This window comes from Phyllobates terribilis, unplaced genomic scaffold (genome assembly GCF_046119375.1).
Source record: "Phyllobates terribilis strain yellow unplaced genomic scaffold, ASM4611937v1 Scaffold_40__1_contigs__length_11209783, whole genome shotgun sequence".
Taxonomy (NCBI): Eukaryota; Metazoa; Chordata; class Amphibia; order Anura; family Dendrobatidae; genus Phyllobates; species Phyllobates terribilis.
The window spans coordinates 1,581,850-1,608,310 of NW_027362800.1; the positions used below are offsets into that span (position 1 = coordinate 1,581,850).

Below are 26,461 nucleotides of genomic sequence, written 5' to 3' on the forward strand. Positions count from 1 at the left end.
CAGCTCACATACCTGTTAGCTCAGGTGAGTTTAAAAGGCTGCTGTTGATAACAAGGGCATTTGCTAAATAGATGGTGTGTGTGCAACAATATACTGAAAGGTCAATTATATTGTGCAGCTTATCTCACCACCTGTAGTTATTTAGGTGAAAGCTCCAAAATGCTTGCCTAATATGTCTGTTTATCCAAAAGGAAGTATAGAGGGAGAGCTAGATAGATAGCATTGCATTACATTACATTACATGGCAATGCAATGCACAGTTGCTGAAGTTGAACCAAAATGAGCTTGTCATCTGGCTTCTGCAACTTTTAACATGAAAAATCCAATGAGGAGAAGAAAAGCAAAGCCAAAGAGTCCATCCCAAAATCCGACAAACAAGCAAAATGAACAAAAAGCATTGAATTCAATTCTTTCTGATATTAGAAACTGCATTAAAGAAGGGGTGCACCGGTCCTGGAGATACTGCAATACCAGGTCAATGCGTGGAGTGGACAGAGCAAGCTCTTTTTCCATCTCCCTGTTCTAAAAATCCATTTAATATATGGTCCCCAGATAGGGGACGTATCAGATATTAAACTGATAAGAACAGATACTACACTTGATCTTAGCCAAAAGGCCGAGAAGCGATAACCAGAATTGGTTTCCGACTACGGTGCCACCCAAGGATTCTGAAAAGTCCATTTGTGGAGATGGCCACCTGGACTCCCGTTAAGAAGACATGCTGTCAACCTCTAGATCCCTCACATGCCTGCACTTTTCGGCTTGCTGCTGCTGCAATCCACGCGTTTTAGATCTGCATAACTCCACCTCTTTTAGCACAGTACCCTCAACCCCCGGCTGTTCCCACCCGCCTCAACACCGTTGGAAGGGAGGAGAACCAATTAAGGCGGGGGGGGGGGTGGAACGAGCAGCTGTCTACCCTTAGCAGGAGGGTTGCTGATTAATTACCTCTCCTGCTGCTGCTGCTGCTGGCTGTCCAGCAGCAGACTGAAGGTGGCTGCTGCTGTGCGCAGGTATATAAAGGCTCAGAGCCTATTATGACACGCGCAGCCAGCGTTCCATTGCCACATTCCGTCTACTGCAGGCGGGATACCTGGATGGCTGAATGTCACTGAGAAGCTCACAGAGACCGCCATAAGCAACAGTTTAAAAGAATGCCACAGACTAATCAACCAAACTTTTTGGGTTGGTTTCTCTTTTATAGTCTGCAGGCATTAAATGAAAAAAGTCAGTGTTCCAGCAGAGGGAGACAACGTTTCAGAAAAGGCATTGTAGCAAACCAAAAAAGAAATTTTAAGCGCAGCAGAGTAACCAGCTCACATACCTGTTAGCTCAGGTGAGTTTAAAAGGCTGCTGTTGATAACAAGGGCATTTGCTAAATAGATGGTGTGTGTGCAACAATATACTGAAAGGTCAATTATATTGTGCAGCTTATCTCACCACCTGTAGTTATTTAGGTGAAAGCTCCAAAATGCTTGCCTAATATGTCTGTTTATCCAAAAGGAAGTATAGAGGGAGAGCTAGATAGATAGCATTGCATTACATTACATTACATGGCAATGCAATGCACAGTTGCTGAAGTTGAACCAAAATGAGCTTGTCATCTGGCTTCTGCAACTTTTAACATGAAAAATCCAATGAGGAGAAGAAAAGCAAAGCCAAAGAGTCCATCCCAAAATCCGACAAACAAGCAAAATGAACAAAAAGCATTGAATTCAATTCTTTCTGATTTTAGAAACTGCATTAAAGAAGGGGTGCACCGGTCCTGGAGATACTGCAATACCAGGTCAATGCGTGGAGTGGACAGAGCAAGCTCTTTTTCCATCTCCCTGTTCTAAAAATCCATTTAATATATGGTCCCCAGATAGGGGACGTATCAGATATTAAACTGATAAGAACAGATACTACACTTGATCTTAGCCAAAAGGCCGAGAAGCGATAACCAGAATTGGTTTCCGACTACGGTGCCACCCAAGGATTCTGAAAAGTCCATTTGTGGAGATGGCCACCTGGACTCCCGTTAAGAAGACATGCTGTCAACCTCTAGATCCCTCACATGCCTGCACTTTTCGGCTTGCTGCTGCTGCAATCCACGCGTTTTAGATCTGCATAACTCCACATCTTTTAGCACAGTACCCTCAACCCCCGGCTGTTCCCACCCGCCTCAACACCGTTGGAAGGGAGGAGAACCAATTAAGGCGGGGGGGGGGTGGAACGAGCAGCTGTCTACCCTTAGCAGGAGGGTTGCTGATTAATTACCTCTCCTGCTGCTGCTGCTGGCTGTCCAGCAGCAGACTGAAGGTGGCTGCTGCTGTGCGCAGGTATATAAAGGCTCAGAGCCTATTATGACACGCGCAGCCAGCGTTCCATTGCCACATTCCGTCTACTGCAGGCGGGATACCTGGATGGCTGAATGTCACTGAGAAGCTCACAGAGACCGCCATAAGCAACAGTTTAAAAGAATGCCACAGACTAATCAACCAAACTTTTTGGGTTGGTTTCTCTTTTATAGTCTGCAGGCATTAAATGAAAGAAGTCAGTGTTCCAGCAGAGGGAGACAACGTTTCAGAAAAGGCATTGTAGCAAACCAAAAAAGAAATTTTAAGCGCAGCAGAGTAACCAGCTCACATACCTGTTAGCTCAGGTGAGTTTAAAAGGCTGCTGTTGATAACAAGGGCATTTGCTAAATAGATGGTGTGTGTGCAACAATATACTGAAAGGTCAATTATATTGTGCAGCTTATCTCACCACCTGTAGTTATTTAGGTGAAAGCTCCAAAATGCTTGCCTAATATGTCTGTTTATCCAAAAGGAAGTATAGAGGGAGAGCTAGATAGATAGCATTGCATTACATTACATTACATGGCAATGCAATGCACAGTTGCTGAAGTTGAACCAAAATGAGCTTGTCATCTGGCTTCTGCAACTTTTAACATGAAAAATCCAATGAGGAGAAGAAAAGCAAAGCCAAAGAGTCCATCCCAAAATCCGACAAACAAGCAAAATGAACAAAAAGCATTGAATTCAATTCTTTCTGATTTTAGAAACTGCATTAAAGAAGGGGTGCACCGGTCCTGGAGATACTGCAATACCAGGTCAATGCGTGGAGTGGACAGAGCAAGCTCTTTTTCCATCTCCCTGTTCTAAAAATCCATTTAATATATGGTCCCCAGATAGGGGACGTATCAGATATTAAACTGATAAGAACAGATACTACACTTGATCATAGCCAAAAGGCCGAGAAGCGATAACCAGAATTGGTTTCCGACTACGGTGCCACCCAAGGATTCTGAAAAGTCCATTTGTGGAGATGGCCACCTGGACTCCCGTTAAGAAGACATGCTGTCAACCTCTAGATCCCTCACATGCCTGCACTTTTCGGCTTGCTGCTGCTGCAATCCACGCGTTTTAGATCTGCATAACTCCACCTCTTTTAGCACAGTACCCTCAACCCCCGGCTGTTCCCACCCGCCTCAACACCGTTGGAAGGGAGGAGAACCAATTAAGGCGGGGGGGGGGGGGTGGAACGAGCAGCTGTCTACCCTTAGCAGGAGGGTTGCTGATTAATTACCTCTCCTGCTGCTGCTGCTGCTGGCTGTCCAGCAGCAGACTGAAGGTGGCTGCTGCTGTGCGCAGGTATATAAAGGCTCAGAGCCTATTATGACACGCGCAGCCAGCGTTCCATTGCCACATTCCGTCTACTGCAGGCGGGATACCTGGATGGCTGAATGTCACTGAGAAGCTCACAGAGACCGCCATAAGCAACAGTTTAAAAGAATGCCACAGACCAATCAACCAAACTTTTTGGGTTGGTTTCTCTTTTATAGTCTGCAGGCATTAAATGAAAGAAGTCAGTGTTCCAGCAGAGGGAGACAACGTTTCAGAAAAGGCATTGTAGCAAACCAAAAAAGAAATTTTAAGCGCAGCAGAGTAACCAGCTCACATACCTGTTAGCTCAGGTGAGTTTAAAAGGCTGCTGTTGATAACAAGGGCATTTGCTAAATAGATGGTGTGTGTGCAACAATATACTGAAAGGTCAATTATATTGTGCAGCTTATCTCACCACCTGTAGTTATTTAGGTGAAAGCTCCAAAATGCTTGCCTAATATGTCTGTTTATCCAAAAGGAAGTATAGAGGGAGAGCTAGATAGATAGCATTGCATTACATTACATTACATGGCAATGCAATGCACAGTTGCTGAAGTTGAACCAAAATGAGCTTGTCATCTGGCTTCTGCAACTTTTAACATGAAAAATCCAATGAGGAGAAGAAAAGCAAAGCCAAAGAGTCCATCCCAAAATCCGACAAACAAGCAAAATGAACAAAAAGCATTGAATTCAATTCTTTCTGATTTTAGAAACTGCATTAAAGAAGGGGTGCACCGGTCCTGGAGATACTGCAATACCAGGTCAATGCGTGGAGTGGACAGAGCAAGCTCTTTTTCCATCTCCCTGTTCTAAAAGTCCATTTAATATATGGTCCCCAGATAGGGGACGTATCAGATATTAAACTGATAAGAACAGATACTACACTTGATCTTAGCCAAAAGGCCGAGAAGCGATAACCAGAATTGGTTTCCGACTACGGTGCCACCCAAGGATTCTGAAAAGTCCATTTGTGGAGATGGCCACCTGGACTCCCGTTAAGAAGACATGCTGTCAACCTCTAGATCCCTCACATGCCTGCACTTTTCGGCTTGCTGCTGCTGCAATCCACGCGTTTTAGATCTGCATAACTCCACCTCTTTTAGCACAGTACCCTCAACCCCCGGCTGTTCCCACCCGCCTCAACACCGTTGGAAGGGAGGAGAACCAATTAAGGTGGGGGGGGGGTGGAACGAGCAGCTGTCTACCCTTAGCAGGAGGGTTGGTGATTAATTACCTCTCCTGCTGCTGCTGCTGCTGGCTGTCCAGCAGCAGACTGAAGGTGGCTGCTGCTGTGCGCAGGTATATAAAGGCTCAGAGCCTATTATGACACGCGCAGCCAGCGTTCCATTGCCACATTCCGTCTACTGCAGGCGGGATACCTGGATGGCTGAATGTCACTGAGAAGCTCACAGAGACCGCCATAAGCAACAGTTTAAAAGAATGCCACAGACTAATCAACCAAACTTTTTGGGTTGGTTTCTCTTTTATAGTCTGCAGGCATTAAATGAAAGAAGTCAGTGTTCCAGCAGAGGGAGACAACGTTTCAGAAAAGGCATTGTAGCAAACCAAAAAAGAAATTTTAAGCGCAGCAGAGTAACCAGCTCACATACCTGTTAGCTCAGGTGAGTTTAAAAGGCTGCTGTTGATAACAAGGGCATTTGCTAAATAGATGGTGTGTGTGCAACAATATACTGAAAGGTCAATTATATTGTGCAGCTTATCTCACCACCTGTAGTTATTTAGGTGAAAGCTCCAAAATGCTTGCCTAATATGTCTGTTTATCCAAAAGGAAGTATAGAGGGAGAGCTAGATAGATAGCATTGCATTACATTACATTACATGGCAATGCAATGCACAGTTGCTGAAGTTGAACCAAAATGAGCTTGTCATCTGGCTTCTGCAACTTTTAACATGAAAAATCCAATGAGGAGAAGAAAAGCAAAGCCAAAGAGTCCATCCCAAAATCCGACAAACAAGCAAAATGAACAAAAAGCATTGAATTCAATTCTTTCTGATTTTAGAAACTGCATTAAAGAAGGGGTGCACCGGTCCTGGAGATACTGCAATACCAGGTCAATGCGTGGAGTGGACAGAGCAAGCTCTTTTTCCATCTCCCTGTTCTAAAAATCCATTTAATATATGGTCCCCAGATAGGGGACGTATCAGATATTAAACTGATAAGAACAGATACTACACTTGATCTTAGCCAAAAGGCCGAGAAGCGATAACCAGAATTGGTTTCCGACTACGGTGCCACCCAAGGATTCTGAAAAGTCCATTTGTGGAGATGGCCACCTGGACTCCCGTTAAGAAGACATGCTGTCAACCTCTAGATCCCTCACATGCCTGCACTTTTCGGCTTGCTGCTGCTGCAATCCACGCGTTTTAGATCTGCATAACTCCACCTCTTTTAGCACAGTACCCTCAACCCCCGGCTGTTCCCACCCGCCTCAACACCGTTGGAAGGGAGGAGAACCAATTAAGGCGGGGGGGGGGGGTGGAACGAGCAGCTGTCTACCCTTAGCAGGAGGGTTGCTGATTAATTACCTCTCCTGCTGCTGCTGCTGCTGGCTGTCCAGCAGCAGACTGAAGGTGGCTGCTGCTGTGCGCAGGTATATAAAGGCTCAGAGCCTATTATGACACGCGCAGCCAGTGTTCCATTGCCACATTCCGTCTACTGCAGGCGGGATACCTGGATGGCTGAATGTCACTGAGAAGCTCACAGAGACCGCCATAAGCAACAGTTTAAAAGAATGCCACAGACTAATCAACCAAACTTTTTGGGTTGGTTTCTCTTTTATAGTCTGCAGGCATTAAATGAAAGAAGTCAGTGTTCCAGCAGAGGGAGACAACGTTTCAGAAAAGGCATTGTAGCAAACCAAAAAAGAAATTTTAAGCGCAGCAGAGTAACCAGCTCACATACCTGTTAGCTCAGGTGAGTTTAAAAGGCTGCTGTTGATAACAAGGGCATTTGCTAAATAGATGGTGTGTGTGCAACAATATACTGAAAGGTCAATTATATTGTGCAGCTTATCTCACCACCTGTAGTTATTTAGGTGAAAGCTCCAAAATGCTTGCCTAATATGTCTGTTTATCCAAAAGGAAGTATAGAGGGAGAGCTAGATAGATAGCATTGCATTACATTACATTACATGGCAATGCAATGCACAGTTGCTGAAGTTGAACCAAAATGAGCTTGTCATCTGGCTTCTGCAACTTTTAACATGAAAAATCCAATGAGGAGAAGAAAAGCAAAGCCAAAGAGTCCATCCCAAAATCCGACAAACAAGCAAAATGAACAAAAAGCATTGAATTCAATTCTTTCTGATTTTAGAAACTGCATTAAAGAAGGGGTGCACCGGTCCTGGAGATACTGCAATACCAGGTCAATGCGTGGAGTGGACAGAGCAAGCTCTTTTTCCATCTCCCTGTTCTAAAAATCCATTTAATATATGGTCCCCAGATAGGGGACGTATCAGATATTAAACTGATAAGAACAGATACTACACTTGATCTTAGCCAAAAGGCCGAGAAGCGATAACCAGAATTGGTTTCCGACTACGGTGCCACCCAAGGATTCTGAAAAGTCCATTTGTGGAGATGGCCACCTGGACTCCCGTTAAGAAGACATGCTGTCAACCTCTAGATCCCTCACATGCCTGCACTTTTCGGCTTGCTGCTGCTGCAATCCACGCGTTTTAGATCTGCATAACTCCACCTCTTTTAGCACAGTACCCTCAACCCCCGGCTGTTCCCACCCGCCTCAACACCGTTGGAAGGGAGGAGAACCAATTAAGGCGGGGGGGGGGGTGGAACGAGCAGCTGTCTACCCTTAGCAGGAGGGTTGCTGATTAATTACCTCTCCTGCTGCTGCTGCTGCTGGCTGTCCAGCAGCAGACTGAAGGTGGCTGCTGCTGTGCGCAGGTATATAAAGGCTCAGAGCCTATTATGACACGCGCAGCCAGCGTTCCATTGCCACATTCCGTCTACTGCAGGCGGGATACCTGGATGGCTGAATGTCACTGAGAAGCTCACAGAGACCGCCATAAGCAACAGTTTAAAAGAATGCCACAGACTAATCAACCAAACTTTTTGGGTTGGTTTCTCTTTTATAGTCTGCAGGCATTAAATGAAAGAAGTCAGTGTTCCAGCAGAGGGAGACAACGTTTCAGAAAAGGCATTGTAGCAAACCAAAAAAGAAATTTTAAGCGCAGCAGAGTAACCAGCTCACATACCTGTTAGCTCAGGTGAGTTTAAAAGGCTGCTGTTGATAACAAGGGCATTTGCTAAATAGATGGTGTGTGTGCAACAATATACTGAAAGGTCAATTATATTGTGCAGCTTATCTCACCACCTGTAGTTATTTAGGTGAAAGCTCCAAAATGCTTGCCTAATATGTCTGTTTATCCAAAAGGAAGTATAGAGGGAGAGCTAGATAGATAGCATTGCATTACATTACATTACATGGCAATGCAATGCACAGTTGCTGAAGTTGAACCAAAATGAGCTTGTCATCTGGCTTCTGCAACTTTTAACATGAAAAATCCAATGAGGAGAAGAAAAGCAAAGCCAAAGAGTCCATCCCAAAATCCGACAAACAAGCAAAATGAACAAAAAGCATTGAATTCAATTCTTTCTGATTTTAGAAACTGCATTAAAGAAGGGGTGCACCGGTCCTGGAGATACTGCAATACCAGGTCAATGCGTGGAGTGGACAGAGCAAGCTCTTTTTCCATCTCCCTGTTCTAAAAATCCATTTAATATATGGTCCCCAGATAGGGGACGTATCAGATATTAAACTGATAAGAACAGATACTACACTTGATCTTAGCCAAAAGGCCGAGAAGCGATAACCAGAATTGGTTTCCGACTACGGTGCCACCCAAGGATTCTGAAAAGTCCATTTGTGGAGATGGCCACCTGGACTCCCGTTAAGAAGACATGCTGTCAACCTCTAGATCCCTCACATGCCTGCACTTTTCGGCTTGCTGCTGCTGCAATCCACGCGTTTTAGATCTGCATAACTCCACCTCTTTTAGCACAGTACCCTCAACCCCCGGCTGTTCCCACCCGCCTCAACACCGTTGGAAGGGAGGAGAACCAATTAAGGCGGGGGGGGGGGTGGAACGAGCAGCTGTCTACCCTTAGCAGGAGGGTTGCTGATTAATTACCTCTCCTGCTGCTGCTGCTGCTGGCTGTCCAGCAGCAGACTGAAGGTGGCTGCTGCTGTGCGCAGGTATATAAAGGCTCAGAGCCTATTATGACACGCGCAGCCAGCGTTCCATTGCCACATTCCGTCTACTGCAGGCGGGATACCTGGATGGCTGAATGTCACTGAGAAGCTCACAGAGACCGCCATAAGCAACAGTTTAAAAGAATGCCACAGACTAATCAACCAAACTTTTTGGGTTGGTTTCTCTTTTATAGTCTGCAGGCATTAAATGAAAGAAGTCAGTGTTCCAGCAGAGGGAGACAACGTTTCAGAAAAGGCATTGTAGCAAACCAAAAAAGAAATTTTAAGCGCAGCAGAGTAACCAGCTCACATACCTGTTAGCTCAGGTGAGTTTAAAAGGCTGCTGTTGATAACAAGGGCATTTGCTAAATAGATGGTGTGTGTGCAACAATATACTGAAAGGTCAATTATATTGTGCAGCTTATCTCACCACCTGTAGTTATTTAGGTGAAAGCTCCAAAATGCTTGCCTAATATGTCTGTTTATCCAAAAGGAAGTATAGAGGGAGAGCTAGATAGATAGCATTGCATTACATTACATTACATGGCAATGCAATGCACAGTTGCTGAAGTTGAACCAAAATGAGCTTGTCATCTGGCTTCTGCAACTTTTAACATGAAAAATCCAATGAGGAGAAGAAAAGCAAAGCCAAAGAGTCCATCCCAAAATCCGACAAACAAGCAAAATGAACAAAAAGCATTGAATTCAATTCTTTCTGATTTTAGAAACTGCATTAAAGAAGGGGTGCACCGGTCCTGGAGATACTGCAATACCAGGTCAATGCGTGGAGTGGACAGAGCAAGCTCTTTTTCCATCTCCCTGTTCTAAAAATCCATTTAATATATGGTCCCCAGATAGGGGACGTATCAGATATTAAACTGATAAGAACAGATACTACACTTGATCTTAGCCAAAAGGCCGAGAAGCGATAACCAGAATTGGTTTCCGACTACGGTGCCACCCAAGGATTCTGAAAAGTCCATTTGTGGAGATGGCCACCTGGACTCCCGTTAAGAAGACATGCTGTCAACCTCTAGATCCCTCACATGCCTGCACTTTTCGGCTTGCTGCTGCTGCAATCCACGCGTTTTAGATCTGCATAACTCCACCTCTTTTAGCACAGTACCCTCAACCCCCGGCTGTTCCCACCCGCCTCAACACCGTTGGAAGGGAGGAGAACCAATTAAGGCGGGGGGGGGGGTGGAACGAGCAGCTGTCTACCCTTAGCAGGAGGGTTGCTGATTAATTACCTCTCCTGCTGCTGCTGCTGCTGGCTGTCCAGCAGCAGACTGAAGGTGGCTGCTGCTGTGCGCAGGTATATAAAGGCTCAGAGCCTATTATGACACGCGCAGCCAGCGTTCCATTGCCACATTCCGTCTACTGCAGGCGGGATACCTGGATGGCTGAATGTCACTGAGAAGCTCACAGAGACCGCCATAAGCAACAGTTTAAAAGAATGCCACAGACTAATCAACCAAACTTTTTGGGTTGGTTTCTCTTTTATAGTCTGCAGGCATTAAATGAAAGAAGTCAGTGTTCCAGCAGAGGGAGACAACGTTTCAGAAAAGGCATTGTAGCAAACCAAAAAAGAAATTTTAAGCGCAGCAGAGTAACCAGCTCACATACCTGTTAGCTCAGGTGAGTTTAAAAGGCTGCTGTTGATAACAAGGGCATTTGCTAAATAGATGGTGTGTGCAACAATATACTGAAAGGTCAATTATATTGTGCAGCTTATCTCACCACCTGTAGTTATTTAGGTGAAAGCTCCAAAATGCTTGCCTAATATGTCTGTTTATCCAAAAGGAAGTATAGAGGGAGAGCTAGATAGATAGCATTGCATTACATTACATTACATGGCAATGCAATGCACAGTTGCTGAAGTTGAACCAAAATGAGCTTGTCATCTGGCTTCTGCAACTTTTAACATGAAAAATCCAATGAGGAGAAGAAAAGCAAAGCCAAAGAGTCCATCCCAAAATCCGACAAACAAGCAAAATGAACAAAAAGCATTGAATTCAATTCTTTCTGATTTTAGAAACTGCATTAAAGAAGGGGTGCACCGGTCCTGGAGATACTGCAATACCAGGTCAATGCGTGGAGTGGACAGAGCAAGCTCTTTTTCCATCTCCCTGTTCTAAAAATCCATTTAATATATGGTCCCCAGATAGGGGACGTATCAGATATTAAACTGATAAGAACAGATACTACACTTGATCTTAGCCAAAAGGCCGAGAAGCGATAACCAGAATTGGTTTCCGACTACGGTGCCACCCAAGGATTCTGAAAAGTCCATTTGTGGAGATGGCCACCTGGACTCCCGTTAAGAAGACATGCTGTCAACCTCTAGATCCCTCACATGCCTGCACTTTTCGGCTTGCTGCTGCTGCAATCCACGCGTTTTAGATCTGCATAACTCCACCTCTTTTAGCACAGTACCCTCAACCCCCGGCTGTTCCCACCCGCCTCAACACCGTTGGAAGGGAGGAGAACCAATTAAGGCGGGGGGGGGGGGTGGAACGAGCAGCTGTCTACCCTTAGCAGGAGGGTTGCTGATTAATTACCTCTCCTGCTGCTGCTGCTGCTGGCTGTCCAGCAGCAGACTGAAGGTGGCTGCTGCTGTGCGCAGGTATATAAAGGCTCAGAGCCTATTATGACACGCGCAGCCAGCGTTCCATTGCCACATTCCGTCTACTGCAGGCGGGATACCTGGATGGCTGAATGTCACTGAGAAGCTCACAGAGACCGCCATAAGCAACAGTTTAAAAGAATGCCACAGACTAATCAACCAAACTTTTTGGGTTGGTTTCTCTTTTATAGTCTGCAGGCATTAAATGAAAGAAGTCAGTGTTCCAGCAGAGGGAGACAACGTTTCAGAAAAGGCATTGTAGCAAACCAAAAAAGAAATTTTAAGCGCAGCAGAGTAACCAGCTCACATACCTGTTAGCTCAGGTGAGTTTAAAAGGCTGCTGTTGATAACAAGGGCATTTGCTAAATAGATGGTGTGTGTGCAACAATATACTGAAAGGTCAATTATATTGTGCAGCTTATCTCACCACCTGTAGTTATTTAGGTGAAAGCTCCAAAATGCTTGCCTAATATGTCTGTTTATCCAAAAGGAAGTATAGAGGGAGAGCTAGATAGATAGCATTGCATTACATTACATTACATGGCAATGCAATGCACAGTTGCTGAAGTTGAACCAAAATGAGCTTGTCATCTGGCTTCTGCAACTTTTAACATGAAAAATCCAATGAGGAGAAGAAAAGCAAAGCCAAAGAGTCCATCCCAAAATCCGACAAACAAGCAAAATGAACAAAAAGCATTGAATTCAATTCTTTCTGATTTTAGAAACTGCATTAAAGAAGGGGTGCACCGGTCCTGGAGATACTGCAATACCAGGTCAATGCGTGGAGTGGACAGAGCAAGCTCTTTTTCCATCTCCCTGTTCTAAAAATCCATTTAATATATGGTCCCCAGATAGGGGACGTATCAGATATTAAACTGATAAGAACAGATACTACACTTGATCTTAGCCAAAAGGCCGAGAAGCGATAACCAGAATTGGTTTCCGACTACGGTGCCACCCAAGGATTCTGAAAAGTCCATTTGTGGAGATGGCCACCTGGACTCCCGTTAAGAAGACATGCTGTCAACCTCTAGATCCCTCACATGCCTGCACTTTTCGGCTTGCTGCTGCTGCAATCCACGCGTTTTAGATCTGCATAACTCCACCTCTTTTAGCACAGTACCCTCAACCCCCGGCTGTTCCCACCCGCCTCAACACCGTTGGAAGGGAGGAGAACCAATTAAGGCGGGGGGGGGGGTGGAACGAGCAGCTGTCTACCCTTAGCAGGAGGGTTGCTGATTAATTACCTCTCCTGCTGCTGCTGCTGCTGGCTGTCCAGCAGCAGACTGAAGGTGGCTGCTGCTGTGCGCAGGTATATAAAGGCTCAGAGCCTATTATGACACGCGCAGCCAGCGTTCCATTGCCACATTCCGTCTACTGCAGGCGGGATACCTGGATGGCTGAATGTCACTGAGAAGCTCACAGAGACCGCCATAAGCAACAGTTTAAAAGAATGCCACAGACTAATCAACCAAACTTTTTGGGTTGGTTTCTCTTTTATAGTCTGCAGGCATTAAATGAAAGAAGTCAGTGTTCCAGCAGAGGGAGACAACGTTTCAGAAAAGGCATTGTAGCAAACCAAAAAAGAAATTTTAAGCGCAGCAGAGTAACCAGCTCACATACCTGTTAGCTCAGGTGAGTTTAAAAGGCTGCTGTTGATAACAAGGGCATTTGCTAAATAGATGGTGTGTGCAACAATATACTGAAAGGTCAATTATATTGTGCAGCTTATCTCACCACCTGTAGTTATTTAGGTGAAAGCTCCAAAATGCTTGCCTAATATGTCTGTTTATCCAAAAGGAAGTATAGAGGGAGAGCTAGATAGATAGCATTGCATTACATTACATTACATGGCAATGCAATGCACAGTTGCTGAAGTTGAACCAAAATGAGCTTGTCATCTGGCTTCTGCAACTTTTAACATGAAAAATCCAATGAGGAGAAGAAAAGCAAAGCCAAAGAGTCCATCCCAAAATCCGACAAACAAGCAAAATGAACAAAAAGCATTGAATTCAATTCTTTCTGATTTTAGAAACTGCATTAAAGAAGGGGTGCACCGGTCCTGGAGATACTGCAATACCAGGTCAATGCGTGGAGTGGACAGAGCAAGCTCTTTTTCCATCTTCCTGTTCTAAAAATCCATTTAATATATGGTCCCCAGATAGGGGACGTATCAGATATTAAACTGATAAGAACAGATACTACACTTGATCTTAGCCAAAAGGCCGAGAAGCGATAACCAGAATTGGTTTCCGACTACGGTGCCACCCAAGGATTCTGAAAAGTCCATTTGTGGAGATGGCCACCTGGACTCCCGTTAAGAAGACATGCTGTCAACCTCTAGATCCCTCACATGCCTGCACTTTTCGGCTTGCTGCTGCTGCAATCCACGCGTTTTAGATCTGCATAACTCCACCTCTTTTAGCACAGTACCCTCAACCCCCGGCTGTTCCCACCCGCCTCAACACCGTTGGAAGGGAGGAGAACCAATTAAGGCGGGGGGGGGGGGTGGAACGAGCAGCTGTCTACCCTTAGCAGGAGGGTTGCTGATTAATTACCTCTCCTGCTGCTGCTGCTGCTGGCTGTCCAGCAGCAGACTGAAGGTGGCTGCTGCTGTGCGCAGGTATATAAAGGCTCAGAGCCTATTATGACACGCGCAGCCAGCGTTCCATTGCCACATTCCGTCTACTGCAGGCGGGATACCTGGATGGCTGAATGTCACTGAGAAGCTCACAGAGACCGCCATAAGCAACAGTTTAAAAGAATGCCACAGACTAATCAACCAAACTTTTTGGGTTGGTTTCTCTTTTATAGTCTGCAGGCATTAAATGAAAGAAGTCAGTGTTCCAGCAGAGGGAGACAACGTTTCAGAAAAGGCATTGTAGCAAACCAAAAAAGAAATTTTAAGCGCAGCAGAGTAACCAGCTCACATACCTGTTAGCTCAGGTGAGTTTAAAAGGCTGCTGTTGATAACAAGGGCATTTGCTAAATAGATGGTGTGTGTGCAACAATATACTGAAAGGTCAATTATATTGTGCAGCTTATCTCACCACCTGTAGTTATTTAGGTGAAAGCTCCAAAATGCTTGCCTAATATGTCTGTTTATCCAAAAGGAAGTATAGAGGGAGAGCTAGATAGATAGCATTGCATTACATTACATTACATGGCAATGCAATGCACAGTTGCTGAAGTTGAACCAAAATGAGCTTGTCATCTGGCTTCTGCAACTTTTAACATGAAAAATCCAATGAGGAGAAGAAAAGCAAAGCCAAAGAGTCCATCCCAAAATCCGACAAACAAGCAAAATGAACAAAAAGCATTGAATTCAATTCTTTCTGATTTTAGAAACTGCATTAAAGAAGGGGTGCACCGGTCCTGGAGATACTGCAATACCAGGTCAATGCGTGGAGTGGACAGAGCAAGCTCTTTTTCCATCTCCCTGTTCTAAAAATCCATTTAATATATGGTCCCCAGATAGGGGACGTATCAGATATTAAACTGATAAGAACAGATACTACACTTGATCTTAGCCAAAAGGCCGAGAAGCGATAACCAGAATTGGTTTCCGACTACGGTGCCACCCAAGGATTCTGAAAAGTCCATTTGTGGAGATGGCCACCTGGACTCCCGTTAAGAAGACATGCTGTCAACCTCTAGATCCCTCACATGCCTGCACTTTTCGGCTTGCTGCTGCTGCAATCCACGCGTTTTAGATCTGCATAACTCCACCTCTTTTAGCACAGTACCCTCAACCCCCGGCTGTTCCCACCCGCCTCAACACCGTTGGAAGGGAGGAGAACCAATTAAGGCGGGGGGGGGGTGGAACGAGCAGCTGTCTACCCTTAGCAGGAGGGTTGCTGATTAATTACCTCTCCTGCTGCTGCTGGCTGTCCAGCAGCAGACTGAAGGTGGCTGCTGCTGTGCGCAGGTATATAAAGGCTCAGAGCCTATTATGACACGCGCAGCCAGCGTTCCATTGCCACATTCCGTCTACTGCAGGCGGGATACCTGGATGGCTGAATGTCACTGAGAAGCTCACAGAGACCGCCATAAGCAACAGTTTAAAAGAATGCCACAGACTAATCAACCAAACTTTTTGGGTTGGTTTCTCTTTTATAGTCTGCAGGCATTAAATGAAAGAAGTCAGTGTTCCAGCAGAGGGAGACAACGTTTCAGAAAAGGCATTGTAGCAAACCAAAAAAGAAATTTTAAGCGCAGCAGAGTAACCAGCTCACATACCTGTTAGCTCAGGTGAGTTTAAAAGGCTGCTGTTGATAACAAGGGCATTTGCTAAATAGATGGTGTGTGTGCAACAATATACTGAAAGGTCAATTATATTGTGCAGCTTATCTCACCACCTGTAGTTATTTAGGTGAAAGCTCCAAAATACTTGCCTAATATGTCTGTTTATCCAAAAGGAAGTATAGAGGGAGAGCTAGATAGATAGCATTGCATTACATTACATTACATGGCAATGCAATGCACAGTTGCTGAAGTTGAACCAAAATGAGCTTGTCATCTGGCTTCTGCAACTTTTAACATGAAAAATCCAATGAGTAGAAGAAAAGCAAAGCCAAAGAGTCCATCCCAAAATCCGACAAACAAGCAAAATGAACAAAAAGCATTGAATTCAATTCTTTCTGATTTTAGAAACTGCATTAAAGAAGGGGTGCACCGGTCCTGGAGATACTGCAATACCAGGTCAATGCGTGGAGTGGACAGAGCAAGCTCTTTTTCCATCTCCCTGTTCTAAAAATCCATGTAATATATGGTCCCCAGATAGGGGACGTATCAGATATTAAACTGATAAGAACAGATACTACACTTGATCTTAGCCAAAAGGCCGAGAAGCGATAACCAGAATTGGTTTCCGACTACGGTGCCACCCAAGGATTCTGAAAAGTCCATTTGTGGAGATGGCCACCTGGACTCCCGTTAAGAAGACATGCTGTCAACCTCTAGATCCCTCACATGCCTGCACTTTTCGGCTTGCTGCTGCTGCAATCCACGCGTTTTAGATCTGCATAACTCCACCTCTTTTAGCACAGTACCCTCAACCCCCGGCTGTTCCCACCCGCCTCAACACCGTTGGAAGGGAGGAGAACCAATTAAGGCGGGGGGGGGTGGAACGAGCAGCTGTCTACCCTTAGCAGGAGGGTTGCTGATTAATTACCTCTCCTGCTGTTGCTGCTGCTGGCTGTCCAGCAGCAGACTGAAGGTGGCTGCTGCTGTGCGCAGGTATATAAAGGCTCAGAGCCTATTATGACACGCGCAGCCAGCGTTCCATTGCCACATTCCGTCTACTGCAGGCGGGATACCTGGATGGCTGAATGTCACTGAGAAGCTCACAGAGACCGCCATAAGCAACAGTTTAAAAGAATGCCACAGACTAATCAACCAAACTTTTTGGGTTGGTTTCTCTTTTATAGTCTGCAGGCATTAAATGAAAGAAGTCAGTGTTCCAGCAGAGGGAGACAACGTTTCAGAAAAGGCATTGTAGCAAACCAAAAAAGAAATTTTAAGTGCAGCAGAGTAACCAGCTCACATACCTGTTAGCTCAGGTGAGTTTAAAAGGCTGCTGTTGATAACAAGGGCATTTGCTAAATAGATGGTGTGTGTGCAACAATATACTGAAAGGTCAATTATATTGTGCAGCTTATCTCACCACCTGTAGTTATTTAGGTGAAAGCTCCAAAATGCTTGCCTAATATGTCTGTTTATCCAAAAGGAAGTATAGAGGGAGAGCTAGATAGATAGCATTGCATTACATTACATTACATGGCAATGCAATGCACAGTTGCTTAAGTTGAAAAAAAAATGAGCTTGTCATCTGGCTTCTGCAACTTTTAACATGAAAAATCCAATGAGGAGAAGAAAAGCAAAGCCAAAGAGTCCATCCCAAAATCCGACAAACAAGCAAAATGAACAAAAAGCATTGAATTCAATTCTTTCTGATTTTAGAAACTGCATTAAAGAAGGGGTGCACCGGTCCTGGAGATACTGCAATACCAGGTCAATGCGTGGAGTGGACAGAGCAAGCTCTTTTTCCATCTCCCTGTTCTAAAAATCCATTTAATATATGGTCCCCAGATAGGGGACGTATCAGATATTAAACTGATAAGAACAGATACTACACTTGATCTTAGCCAAAAGGCCGAGAAGCGATAACCAGAATTGGTTTCCGACTACGGTGCCACCCAAGGATTCTGAAAAGTCCATTTGTGGAGATGGCCACCTGGACTCCCGTTAAGAAGACATGCTGTCAACCTCTAGATCCCTCACATGCCTGCACTTTTCGGCTTGCTGCTGCTGCAATCCACGCGTTTTAGATCTGCATAACTCCACCTCTTTTAGCACAGTACCCTCAACCCCCGGCTGTTCCCACCCGCCTCAACACCGTTGGAAGGGAGGAGAACCAATTAAGGCGGGGGGGGTGGAACGAGCAGCTGTCTACCCTTAGCAGGAGGGTTGCTGATTAATTACCTCTCCTGCTGTTGCTGCTGCTGGCTGTCCAGCAGCAGACTGAAGGTGGCTGCTGCTGTGCGCAGGTATATAAAGGCTCAGAGCCTATTATGACACGCGCAGCCAGCGTTCCATTGCCACATTCCGTCTACTGCAGGCGGGATACCTGGATGGCTGAATGTCACTGAGAAGCTCACAGAGACCGCCATAAGCAACAGTTTAAAAGAATGCCACAGACTAATCAACCAAACTTTTTGGGTTGGTTTCTCTTTTATAGTCTGCAGGCATTAAATGAAAGAAGTCAGTGTTCCAGCAGAGGGAGACAACGTTTCAGAAAAGGCATTGTAGCAAACCAAAAAAGAAATTTTAAGCGCAGCAGAGTAACCAGCTCACATACCTGTTAGCTCAGGTGAGTTTAAAAGGCTGCTGTTGATAACAAGGGCATTTGCTAAATAGATGGTGTGTGTGCAACAATATACTGAAAGGTCAATTATATTGTGCAGCTTATCTCACCACCTGTAGTTATTTAGGTGAAAGCTCCAAAATGCTTGCCTAATATGTCTGTTTATCCAAAAGGAAGTATAGAGGGAGAGCTAGATAGATAGCATTGCATTACATTACATTACATGGCAATGCAATGCACAGTTGCTGAAGTTGAACCAAAATGAGCTTGTCATCTGGCTTCTGCAACTTTTAACATGAAAAATCCAATGAGGAGAAGAAAAGCAAAGCCAAAGAGTCCATCCCAAAATCCGACAAACAAGCAAAATGAACAAAAAGCATTGAATTCAATTCTTTCTGATTTTAGAAACTGCATTAAAGAAGGGGTGCACCGGTCCTGGAGATACTGCAATACCAGGTCAATGCGTGGAGTGGACAGAGCAAGCTCTTTTTCCATCTCCCTGTTCTAAAAATCCATTTAATATATGGTCCCCAGATAGGGGACGTATCAGATATTAAACTGATAAGAACAGATACTACACTTGATCTTAGCCAAAAGGCCGAGAAGCGATAACCAGAATTGGTTTCCGACTACGGTGCCACCCAAGGATTCTGAAAAGTCCATTTGTGGAGATGGCCACCTGGACTCCCGTTAAGAAGACATGCTGTCAACCTCTAGATCCCTCACATGCCTGCACTTTTCGGCTTGCTGCTGCTGCAATCCACGCGTTTTAGATCTGCATAACTCCACCTCTTTTAGCACAGTACCCTCAACCCCCGGCTGTTCCCACCCGCCTCAACACCGTTGGAAGGGAGGAGAACCAATTAAGGCGGGGGGGGTGGAACGAGCAGCTGTCTACCCTTAGCAGGAGGGTTGCTGATTAATTACCTCTCCTGCTGTTGCTGCTGCTGGCTGTCCAGCAGCAGACTGAAGGTGGCTGCTGCTGTGCGCAGGTATATAAAGGCTCAGAGCCTATTATGACACGCGCAGCCAGCGTTCCATTGCCACATTCCGTCTACTGCAGGCGGGATACCTGGATGGCTGAATGTCACTGAGAAGCTCACAGAGACCGCCATAAGCAACAGTTTAAAAGAATGCCACAGACTAATCAACCAAACTTTTTGGGTTGGTTTCTCTTTTATAGTCTGCAGGCATTAAATGAAGGAAGTCAGTGTTCCAGCAGAGGGAGACAACGTTTCAGAAAAGGCATTGTAGCAAACCAAAAAAGAAATTTTAAGCGCAGCAGAGTAACCAGCTCACATACCTGTTAGCTCAGGTGAGTTTAAAAGGCTGCTGTTGATAACAAGGGCATTTGCTAAATAGATGGTGTGTGTGCAACAATATACTGAAAGGTCAATTATATTGTGCAGCTTATCTCACCACCTGTAGTTATTTAGGTGAAAGCTCCAAAATGCTTGCCTAATATGTCTGTTTATCCAAAAGGAAGTATAGAGGGAGAGCTAGATAGATAGCATTGCATTACATTACATTACATGGCAATGCAATGCACAGTTGCTTAAGTTGAACCAAAATGAGCTTGTCATCTGGCTTCTGCAACTTTTAACATGAAAAATCCAATGAGGAGAAGAAAAGCAAAGCCAAAGAGTCCATCCCAAAATCCGACAAACAAGCAAAATGAACAAAAAGCATTGAATTCAATTCTTTCTGATTTTAGAAACTGCATTAAAGAAGGGGTGCACCGGTCCTGGAGATACTGCAATACCAGGTCAATGCGTGGAGTGGACAGAGCAAGCTCTTTTTCCATCTCCCTGTTCTAAAAATCCATTTAATATATGGTCCCCAGATAGGGGACGTATCAGATATTAAACTGATAAGAACAGATACTACACTTGATCTTAGCCAAAAGGCCGAGAAGCGATAACCAGAATTGGTTTCCGACTACGGTGCCACCCAAGGATTCTGAAAAGTCCATTTGTGGAGATGGCCACCTGGACTCCCGTTAAGAAGACATGCTGTCAACCTCTAGATCCCTCACATGCCTGCACTTTTCGGCTTGCTGCTGCTGCAATCCACGCGTTTTAGATCTGCATAACTCCACCTCTTTTAGCACAGTACCCTCAACCCCCGGCTGTTCCCACCCGCCTCAACACCGATGGAAGGGAGGAGAACCAATTAAGGCGGGGGGGGGTGGAACGAGCAGCTGTCTACCCTTAGCAGGAGGGTTGCTGATTAATTACCTCTCCTGCTGTTGCTGCTGCTGGCTGTCCAGCAGCAGACTGAAGGTGGCTGCTGCTGTGCGCAGGTATATAAAGGCTCAGAGCCTATTATGACACGCGCAGCCAGCGTTCCATTGCCACATTCCGTCTACTGCAGGCGGGATACCTGGATGGCTGAATGTCACTGAGAAGCTCACAGAGACCGCCATAAGCAACAGTTTAAAAGAATGCCACAGACTAATCAACCAAACTTTTTGGGTTGGTTTCTCTTTTATAGTCTGCAGGCATTAAATGAAAGAAGTCAGTGTTCCAGCAGAGGGAGACAACGTTTCAGAAAAGGCATTGTAGCAAACCAAAAAAGAAATTTTAAGCGCAGCAGAGTAACCAGCTCACATACCTGTTAGCTCAGGTGAGTTTAAAAGGCTGCTGTTGATAACAAGGGCATTTGCTAAATAGATGGTGTGTGTGCAACAATATACTGAAAGGTCAATTATATTGTGCAGCTTATCTCACCACCTGTAGTTATTTAGGTGAAAGCTCCAAAATGCTTGCCTAATATGTCTGTTTATCCAAAAGGAAGTATAGAGGGAGAGCTAGATAGATAGCATTGCATTACATTACATTACATGGCAATGCAATGCACAGTTGCTGAAGTTGAACCAAAATGAGCTTGTCATCTGGCTTCTGCAACTTTTAACATGAAAAATCCAATGAGGAGAAGAAAAGCAAAGCCAAAGAGTCCATCCCAAAATCCGACAAACAAGCAAAATGAACAAAAAGCATTGAATTCAATTCTTTGTGATTTTAGAAACTGCATTAAAGAAGGGGTGCACCGGTCCTGGAGATACTGCAATACCAGGTCAATGCGTGGAGTGGACAGAGCAAGCTCTTTTTCCATCTCCCTGTTCTAAAAATCCATTTAATATATGGTCCCCAGATAGGGGACGTATCAGATATTAAACTGATAAGAACAGATACTACACTTGATCTTAGCCAAAAGGCCGAGAAGCGATAACCAGAATTGGTTTCCGACTACGGTGCCACCCAAGGATTCTGAAAAGTCCATTTGTGGAGATGGCCACCTGGACTCCCGTTAAGAAGACATGCTGTCAACCTCTAGATCCCTCACATGCCTGCACTTTTCGGTTTGCTGCTGCTGCAATCCACGCGTTTTAGATCTGCATAACTCCACCTCTTTTAGCACAGTACCCTCAACCCCCGGCTGTTCCCACCCGCCTCAACACCGTTGGAAGGGAGGAGAACCAATTAAGGCGGGGGGGGGGGTGGAACGAGCAGCTGTCTACCCTTAGCAGGAGGGTTGCTGATTAATTACCTCTCCTGCTGCTGCTGCTGCTGGCTGTCCAGCAGCAGACTGAAGGTGGCTGCTGCTGTGCGCAGGTATATAAAGGCTCAGAGCCTATTATGACACGCGCAGCCAGCGTTCCATTGCCACATTCCGTCTACTGCAGGCGGGATACCTGGATGGCTGAATGTCACTGAGAAGCTCACAGAGACCGCCATAAGCAACAGTTTAAAAGAATGCCACAGACTAATCAACCAAACTTTTTGGGTTGGTTTCTCTTTTATAGTCTGCAGGCATTAAATGAAAGAAGTCAGTGTTCCAGCAGAGGGAGACAACGTTTCAGAAAAGGCATTGTAGCAAACCAAAAAAGAAATTTTAAGCGCAGCAGAGTAACCAGCTCACATACCTGTTAGCTCAGGTGAGTTTAAAAGGCTGCTGTTGATAACAAGGGCATTTGCTAAATAGATGGTGTGTGTGCAACAATATACTGAAAGGTCAATTATATTGTGCAGCTTATCTCACCACCTGTAGTTATTTAGGTGAAAGCTCCAAAATGCTTGCCTAATATGTCTGTTTATCCAAAAGGAAGTATAGAGGGAGAGCTAGATAGATAGCATTGCATTACATTACATTACATGGCAATGCAATGCACAGTTGCTGAAGTTGAACCAAAATGAGCTTGTCATCTGGCTTCTGCAACTTTTAACATGAAAAATCCAATGAGGAGAAGAAAAGCAAAGCCAAAGAGTCCATCCCAAAATCCGACAAACAAGCAAAATGAACAAAAAGCATTGAATTCAATTCTTTCTGATTTTAGAAACTGCATTAAAGAAGGGGTGCACCGGTCCTGGAGATACTGCAATACCAGGTCAATGCGTGGAGTGGACAGAGCAAGCTCTTTTTCCATCTCCCTGTTCTAAAAATCCATTTAATATATGGTCCCCAGATAGGGGACGTATCAGATATTAAACTGATAAGAACAGATACTACACTTGATCTTAGCCAAAAGGCCGAGAAGCGATAACCAGAATTGGTTTCCGACTACGGTGCCACCCAAGGATTCTGAAAAGTCCATTTGTGGAGATGGCCATCTGGACTCCCGTTAAGAAGACATGCTGTCAACCTCTAGATCCCTCACATGCCTGCACTTTTCGGCTTGCTGCTGCTGCAATCCACGCGTTTTAGATCTGCATAACTCCACCTCTTTTAGCACAGTACCCTCAACCCCCGGCTGTTCCCACCCGCCTCAACACCGTTGGAAGGGAGGAGAACCAATTAAGGCTGGGGGGGGAGTGGAACGAGCAGCTGTCTACCCTTAGCAGGAGGGTTGCTGATTAATTACCTCTCCTGCTGCTGCTGCTGCTGGCTGTCCAGCAGCAGACTGAAGGTGGCTGCTGCTGTGCGCAGGTATATAAAGGCTCAGAGCCTATTATGACACGCGCAGCCAGCGTTCCATTGCCACATTCCGTCTACTGCAGGCGGGATACCAGGATGGCTAAATGTCACTGAGAAGCTCACAGAGACCACCATAAGCAACAGTTTAAAAGAATGCCACAGACTAATCAACCAAACTTTTTGGGTTGGTTTCTCTTTTATAGTCTGCAGGCATTAAATGAAAGAAGTCAGTGTTCCAGCAGAGGGAGACAACGTTTCAGAAAAGGCATTGTAGCAAACCAAAAAAGAAATTTTAAGCGCAGCAGAGTAACCAGCTCACATACCTGTTAGCTCAGGTGAGTTTAAAAGGCTGCTGTTGATAACAAGGGCATTTGCTAAATAGATGGTGTGTGTGCAACAATATACTGAAAGGTCAATTATATTGTGCAGCTTATCTCACCACCTGTAGTTATTTAGGTGAAAGCTCCAAAATGCTTGCCTAATATGTCTGTTTATCCAAAAGGAAGTATAGAGGGAGAGCTAGATAGATAGCATTGCATTACATTACATTACATGGCAATGCAATGCACAGTTGCTGAAGTTGAACCAAAATGAGCTTGTCATCTGGCTTCTGCAACTTTTAACATGAAAAATCCAATGAGGAGAAGAAAAGCAAAGCCAAAGAGTCCATCCCAAAATCCGACAAACAAGCAAAATGAACAAAAAGCATTGAATTCAATTCTTTCTGATTTTAGAAACTGCATTAAAGAAGGGGTGCACCGGTCCTGGAGATACTGCAATACCAGGTCAATGCGTGGAGTGGACAGAGCAAGCTCTTTTTCCATCTCCCTGTTCTAAAAATCCATTTAATATATGGTCCCCAGATAGGGGACGTATCAGATATTAAACTGATAAGAACAGATACTACACTTGATCTTAGCCAAAAGGCCGAGAAGCGATAACCAGAATTGGTTTCCGACTACGGTGCCACCCAAGGATTCTGAAAAGTCCATTTGTGGAGATGGCCACCTGGACTCCCGTTAAGAAGACATGCTGTCAACCTCTAGATCCCTCACATGCCTGCACTTTTCGGCTTGCTGCTGCTGCAATCCACGCGTTTTAGATCTGCATAACTCCACCTCTTTTAGCACAGTACCCTCAACCCCCGGCTGTTCCCACCCGCCTCAACACCGTTGGAAGGGAGGAGAACCAATTAAGGCGGGGGGGGGGGGGTGGAACGAGCAGCTGTCTACCCTTAGCAGGAGGTTTGCTGATTAATTACCTCTCCTGCTGCTGCTGCTGCTGGCTGTCCAGCAGCAGACTGAAGGTGGCTGCTGCTGTGCGCAGGTATATAAAGGCTCAGAGCCTATTATGACACGCGCAGCCAGCGTTCCATTGCCACATTCCGTCTACTGCAGGCGGGATACCTGGATGGCTGAATGTCACTGAGAAGCTCACAGAGACCGCCATAAGCAACAGTTTAAAAGAATGCCACAGACTAATCAACCAAACTTTTTGGGTTGGTTTCTCTTTTATAGTCTGCAGGCATTAAATGAAAGAAGTCAGTGTTCCAGCAGAGGGAGACAACGTTTCAGAAAAGGCATTGTAGCAAACCAAAAAAGAAATTTTAAGCGCAGCAGAGTAACCAGCTCACATACCTGTTAGCTCAGGTGAGTTTAAAAGGCTGCTGTTGATAACAAGGGCATTTGCTAAATAGATGGTGTGTGTGCAACAATATACTGAAAGGTCAATTATATTGTGCAGCTTATCTCACCACCTGTAGTTATTTAGGTGAAAGCTCCAAAATGCTTGCCTAATATGTCTGTTTATCCAAAAGGAAGTATAGAGGGAGAGCTAGATAGATAGCATTGCATTACATTACATTACATGGCAATGCAATGCACAGTTGCTGAAGTTGAACCAAAATGAGCTTGTCATCTGGCTTCTGCAACTTTTAACATGAAAAATCCAATGAGGAGAAGAAAAGCAAAGCCAAAGAGTCCATCCCAAAATCCGACAAACAAGCAAAATGAACAAAAAGCATTGAATTCAATTCTTTCTGATTTTAGAAACTGCATTAAAGAAGGGGTGCACTGGTCCTGGAGATACTGCAATACCAGGTCAATGCGTGGAGTGGACAGAGCAAGCTCTTTTTCCATCTCCCTGTTCTAAAAATCCATTTAATATATGGTCCCCAGATAGGGGACGTATCAGATATTAAACTGATAAGAACAGATACTACACTTGATCTTAGCCAAAAGGCCGAGAAGCGATAACCAGAATTGGTTTCCGACTACGGTGCCACCCAAGGATTCTGAAAAGTCCATTTGTGGAGATGGCCACCTGGACTCCCGTTAAGAAGACATGCTGTCAACCTCTAGATCCCTCACATGCCTGCACTTTTCGGCTTGCTGCTGCTGCAATCCACGCGTTTTAGATCTGCATAACTCCACCTCTTTTAGCACAGTACCCTCAACCCCCGGCTGTTCCCACCCGCCTCAACACCGTTGGAAGGGAGGAGAACCAATTAAGGCGGGGGGGGGGGGTGGAACGAGCAGCTGTCTACCCTTAGCAGGAGGGTTGCTGATTAATTACCTCTCCTGCTGCTGCTGCTGCTGGCTGTCCAGCAGCAGACTGAAGGTGGCTGCTGCTGTGCGCAGGTATATATAGGCTCAGAGCCTATTATGACACGCGCAGCCAGCGTTCCATTGCCACATTCCGTCTACTGCAGGCGGGATACCTGGACGGCTGAATGTCACTGAGAAGCTCACAGAGACCGCCATAAGCAACAGTTTAAAAGAATGCCACAGACTAATCAACCAAACTTTTTGGGTTGGTTTCTCTTTTATAGTCTGCAGGCATTAAATGAAAGAAGTCAGTGTTCCAGCAGAGGGAGACAACGTTTCAGAAAAGGCATTGTAGCAAACCAAAAAAGAAATTTTAAGCGCAGCAGAGTAACCAGCTCACATACCTGTTAGCTCAGGTGAGTTTAAAAGGCTGCTGTTGATAACAAGGGCATTTGCTAAATAGATGGTGTGTGTGCAACAATATACTGAAAGGTCAATTATATTGTGCAGCTTATCTCACCACCTGTAGTTATTTAGGTGAAAGCTCCAAAATGCTTGCCTAATATGTCTGTTTATCCAAAAGGAAGTATAGAGGGAGAGCTAGATAGATAGCATTGCATTACATTACAT

The 26,461-nt window shown here is 45.0% G+C and overlaps 20 non-coding genes across 20 annotated transcripts; all 20 read right to left on the reverse strand.

Annotated features, from left to right (window-relative positions):
* Nucleotides 1-437: 437 nt before the first annotated feature.
* Nucleotides 438-628, reverse strand: LOC141187719 (U2 spliceosomal RNA). The gene has a single exon (XR_012261878.1). It is a non-coding gene; the product is annotated as a U2 spliceosomal RNA (small nuclear RNA).
* A 1,121-nt stretch (nucleotides 629-1,749) lies between these two features.
* LOC141187731 (U2 spliceosomal RNA) lies at nucleotides 1,750-1,940 on the reverse strand. The gene has a single exon (XR_012261889.1). It is a non-coding gene; the product is annotated as a U2 spliceosomal RNA (small nuclear RNA).
* Nucleotides 1,941-3,057: 1,117 nt separating this feature from the next.
* Nucleotides 3,058-3,248, reverse strand: LOC141184665 (U2 spliceosomal RNA). The gene has a single exon (XR_012259399.1). It is a non-coding gene; the product is annotated as a U2 spliceosomal RNA (small nuclear RNA).
* Nucleotides 3,249-4,371: 1,123 nt separating this feature from the next.
* On the reverse strand, nucleotides 4,372-4,562 carry LOC141184581 (U2 spliceosomal RNA). The gene has a single exon (XR_012259323.1). It is a non-coding gene; the product is annotated as a U2 spliceosomal RNA (small nuclear RNA).
* A 1,120-nt stretch (nucleotides 4,563-5,682) lies between these two features.
* On the reverse strand, nucleotides 5,683-5,873 carry LOC141187743 (U2 spliceosomal RNA). Its single transcript, XR_012261900.1, has one exon. It is a non-coding gene; the product is annotated as a U2 spliceosomal RNA (small nuclear RNA).
* A 1,122-nt stretch (nucleotides 5,874-6,995) lies between these two features.
* Nucleotides 6,996-7,186, reverse strand: LOC141187756 (U2 spliceosomal RNA). Its single transcript, XR_012261912.1, has one exon. It is a non-coding gene; the product is annotated as a U2 spliceosomal RNA (small nuclear RNA).
* A 1,121-nt stretch (nucleotides 7,187-8,307) lies between these two features.
* On the reverse strand, nucleotides 8,308-8,498 carry LOC141187768 (U2 spliceosomal RNA). The gene has a single exon (XR_012261923.1). It is a non-coding gene; the product is annotated as a U2 spliceosomal RNA (small nuclear RNA).
* A 1,121-nt stretch (nucleotides 8,499-9,619) lies between these two features.
* On the reverse strand, nucleotides 9,620-9,810 carry LOC141187780 (U2 spliceosomal RNA). Its single transcript, XR_012261934.1, has one exon. It is a non-coding gene; the product is annotated as a U2 spliceosomal RNA (small nuclear RNA).
* Nucleotides 9,811-10,929: 1,119 nt separating this feature from the next.
* Nucleotides 10,930-11,120, reverse strand: LOC141187792 (U2 spliceosomal RNA). Its single transcript, XR_012261945.1, has one exon. It is a non-coding gene; the product is annotated as a U2 spliceosomal RNA (small nuclear RNA).
* A 1,122-nt stretch (nucleotides 11,121-12,242) lies between these two features.
* LOC141187806 (U2 spliceosomal RNA) lies at nucleotides 12,243-12,433 on the reverse strand. Its single transcript, XR_012261956.1, has one exon. It is a non-coding gene; the product is annotated as a U2 spliceosomal RNA (small nuclear RNA).
* Nucleotides 12,434-13,552: 1,119 nt separating this feature from the next.
* On the reverse strand, nucleotides 13,553-13,743 carry LOC141184907 (U2 spliceosomal RNA). Its single transcript, XR_012259618.1, has one exon. It is a non-coding gene; the product is annotated as a U2 spliceosomal RNA (small nuclear RNA).
* Nucleotides 13,744-14,865: 1,122 nt separating this feature from the next.
* On the reverse strand, nucleotides 14,866-15,056 carry LOC141187818 (U2 spliceosomal RNA). The gene has a single exon (XR_012261967.1). It is a non-coding gene; the product is annotated as a U2 spliceosomal RNA (small nuclear RNA).
* A 1,114-nt stretch (nucleotides 15,057-16,170) lies between these two features.
* LOC141191406 (U2 spliceosomal RNA) lies at nucleotides 16,171-16,361 on the reverse strand. Its single transcript, XR_012265402.1, has one exon. It is a non-coding gene; the product is annotated as a U2 spliceosomal RNA (small nuclear RNA).
* Nucleotides 16,362-17,481: 1,120 nt separating this feature from the next.
* Nucleotides 17,482-17,672, reverse strand: LOC141187830 (U2 spliceosomal RNA). Its single transcript, XR_012261978.1, has one exon. It is a non-coding gene; the product is annotated as a U2 spliceosomal RNA (small nuclear RNA).
* A 1,118-nt stretch (nucleotides 17,673-18,790) lies between these two features.
* LOC141187842 (U2 spliceosomal RNA) lies at nucleotides 18,791-18,981 on the reverse strand. The gene has a single exon (XR_012261989.1). It is a non-coding gene; the product is annotated as a U2 spliceosomal RNA (small nuclear RNA).
* Nucleotides 18,982-20,099: 1,118 nt separating this feature from the next.
* LOC141187854 (U2 spliceosomal RNA) lies at nucleotides 20,100-20,290 on the reverse strand. The gene has a single exon (XR_012262000.1). It is a non-coding gene; the product is annotated as a U2 spliceosomal RNA (small nuclear RNA).
* Nucleotides 20,291-21,409: 1,119 nt separating this feature from the next.
* On the reverse strand, nucleotides 21,410-21,600 carry LOC141187866 (U2 spliceosomal RNA). Its single transcript, XR_012262011.1, has one exon. It is a non-coding gene; the product is annotated as a U2 spliceosomal RNA (small nuclear RNA).
* A 1,121-nt stretch (nucleotides 21,601-22,721) lies between these two features.
* LOC141187879 (U2 spliceosomal RNA) lies at nucleotides 22,722-22,912 on the reverse strand. Its single transcript, XR_012262023.1, has one exon. It is a non-coding gene; the product is annotated as a U2 spliceosomal RNA (small nuclear RNA).
* A 1,121-nt stretch (nucleotides 22,913-24,033) lies between these two features.
* Nucleotides 24,034-24,224, reverse strand: LOC141187891 (U2 spliceosomal RNA). The gene has a single exon (XR_012262034.1). It is a non-coding gene; the product is annotated as a U2 spliceosomal RNA (small nuclear RNA).
* Nucleotides 24,225-25,347: 1,123 nt separating this feature from the next.
* On the reverse strand, nucleotides 25,348-25,538 carry LOC141184701 (U2 spliceosomal RNA). The gene has a single exon (XR_012259432.1). It is a non-coding gene; the product is annotated as a U2 spliceosomal RNA (small nuclear RNA).
* Between the last annotated feature and the right edge of the window lie 923 nt (nucleotides 25,539-26,461).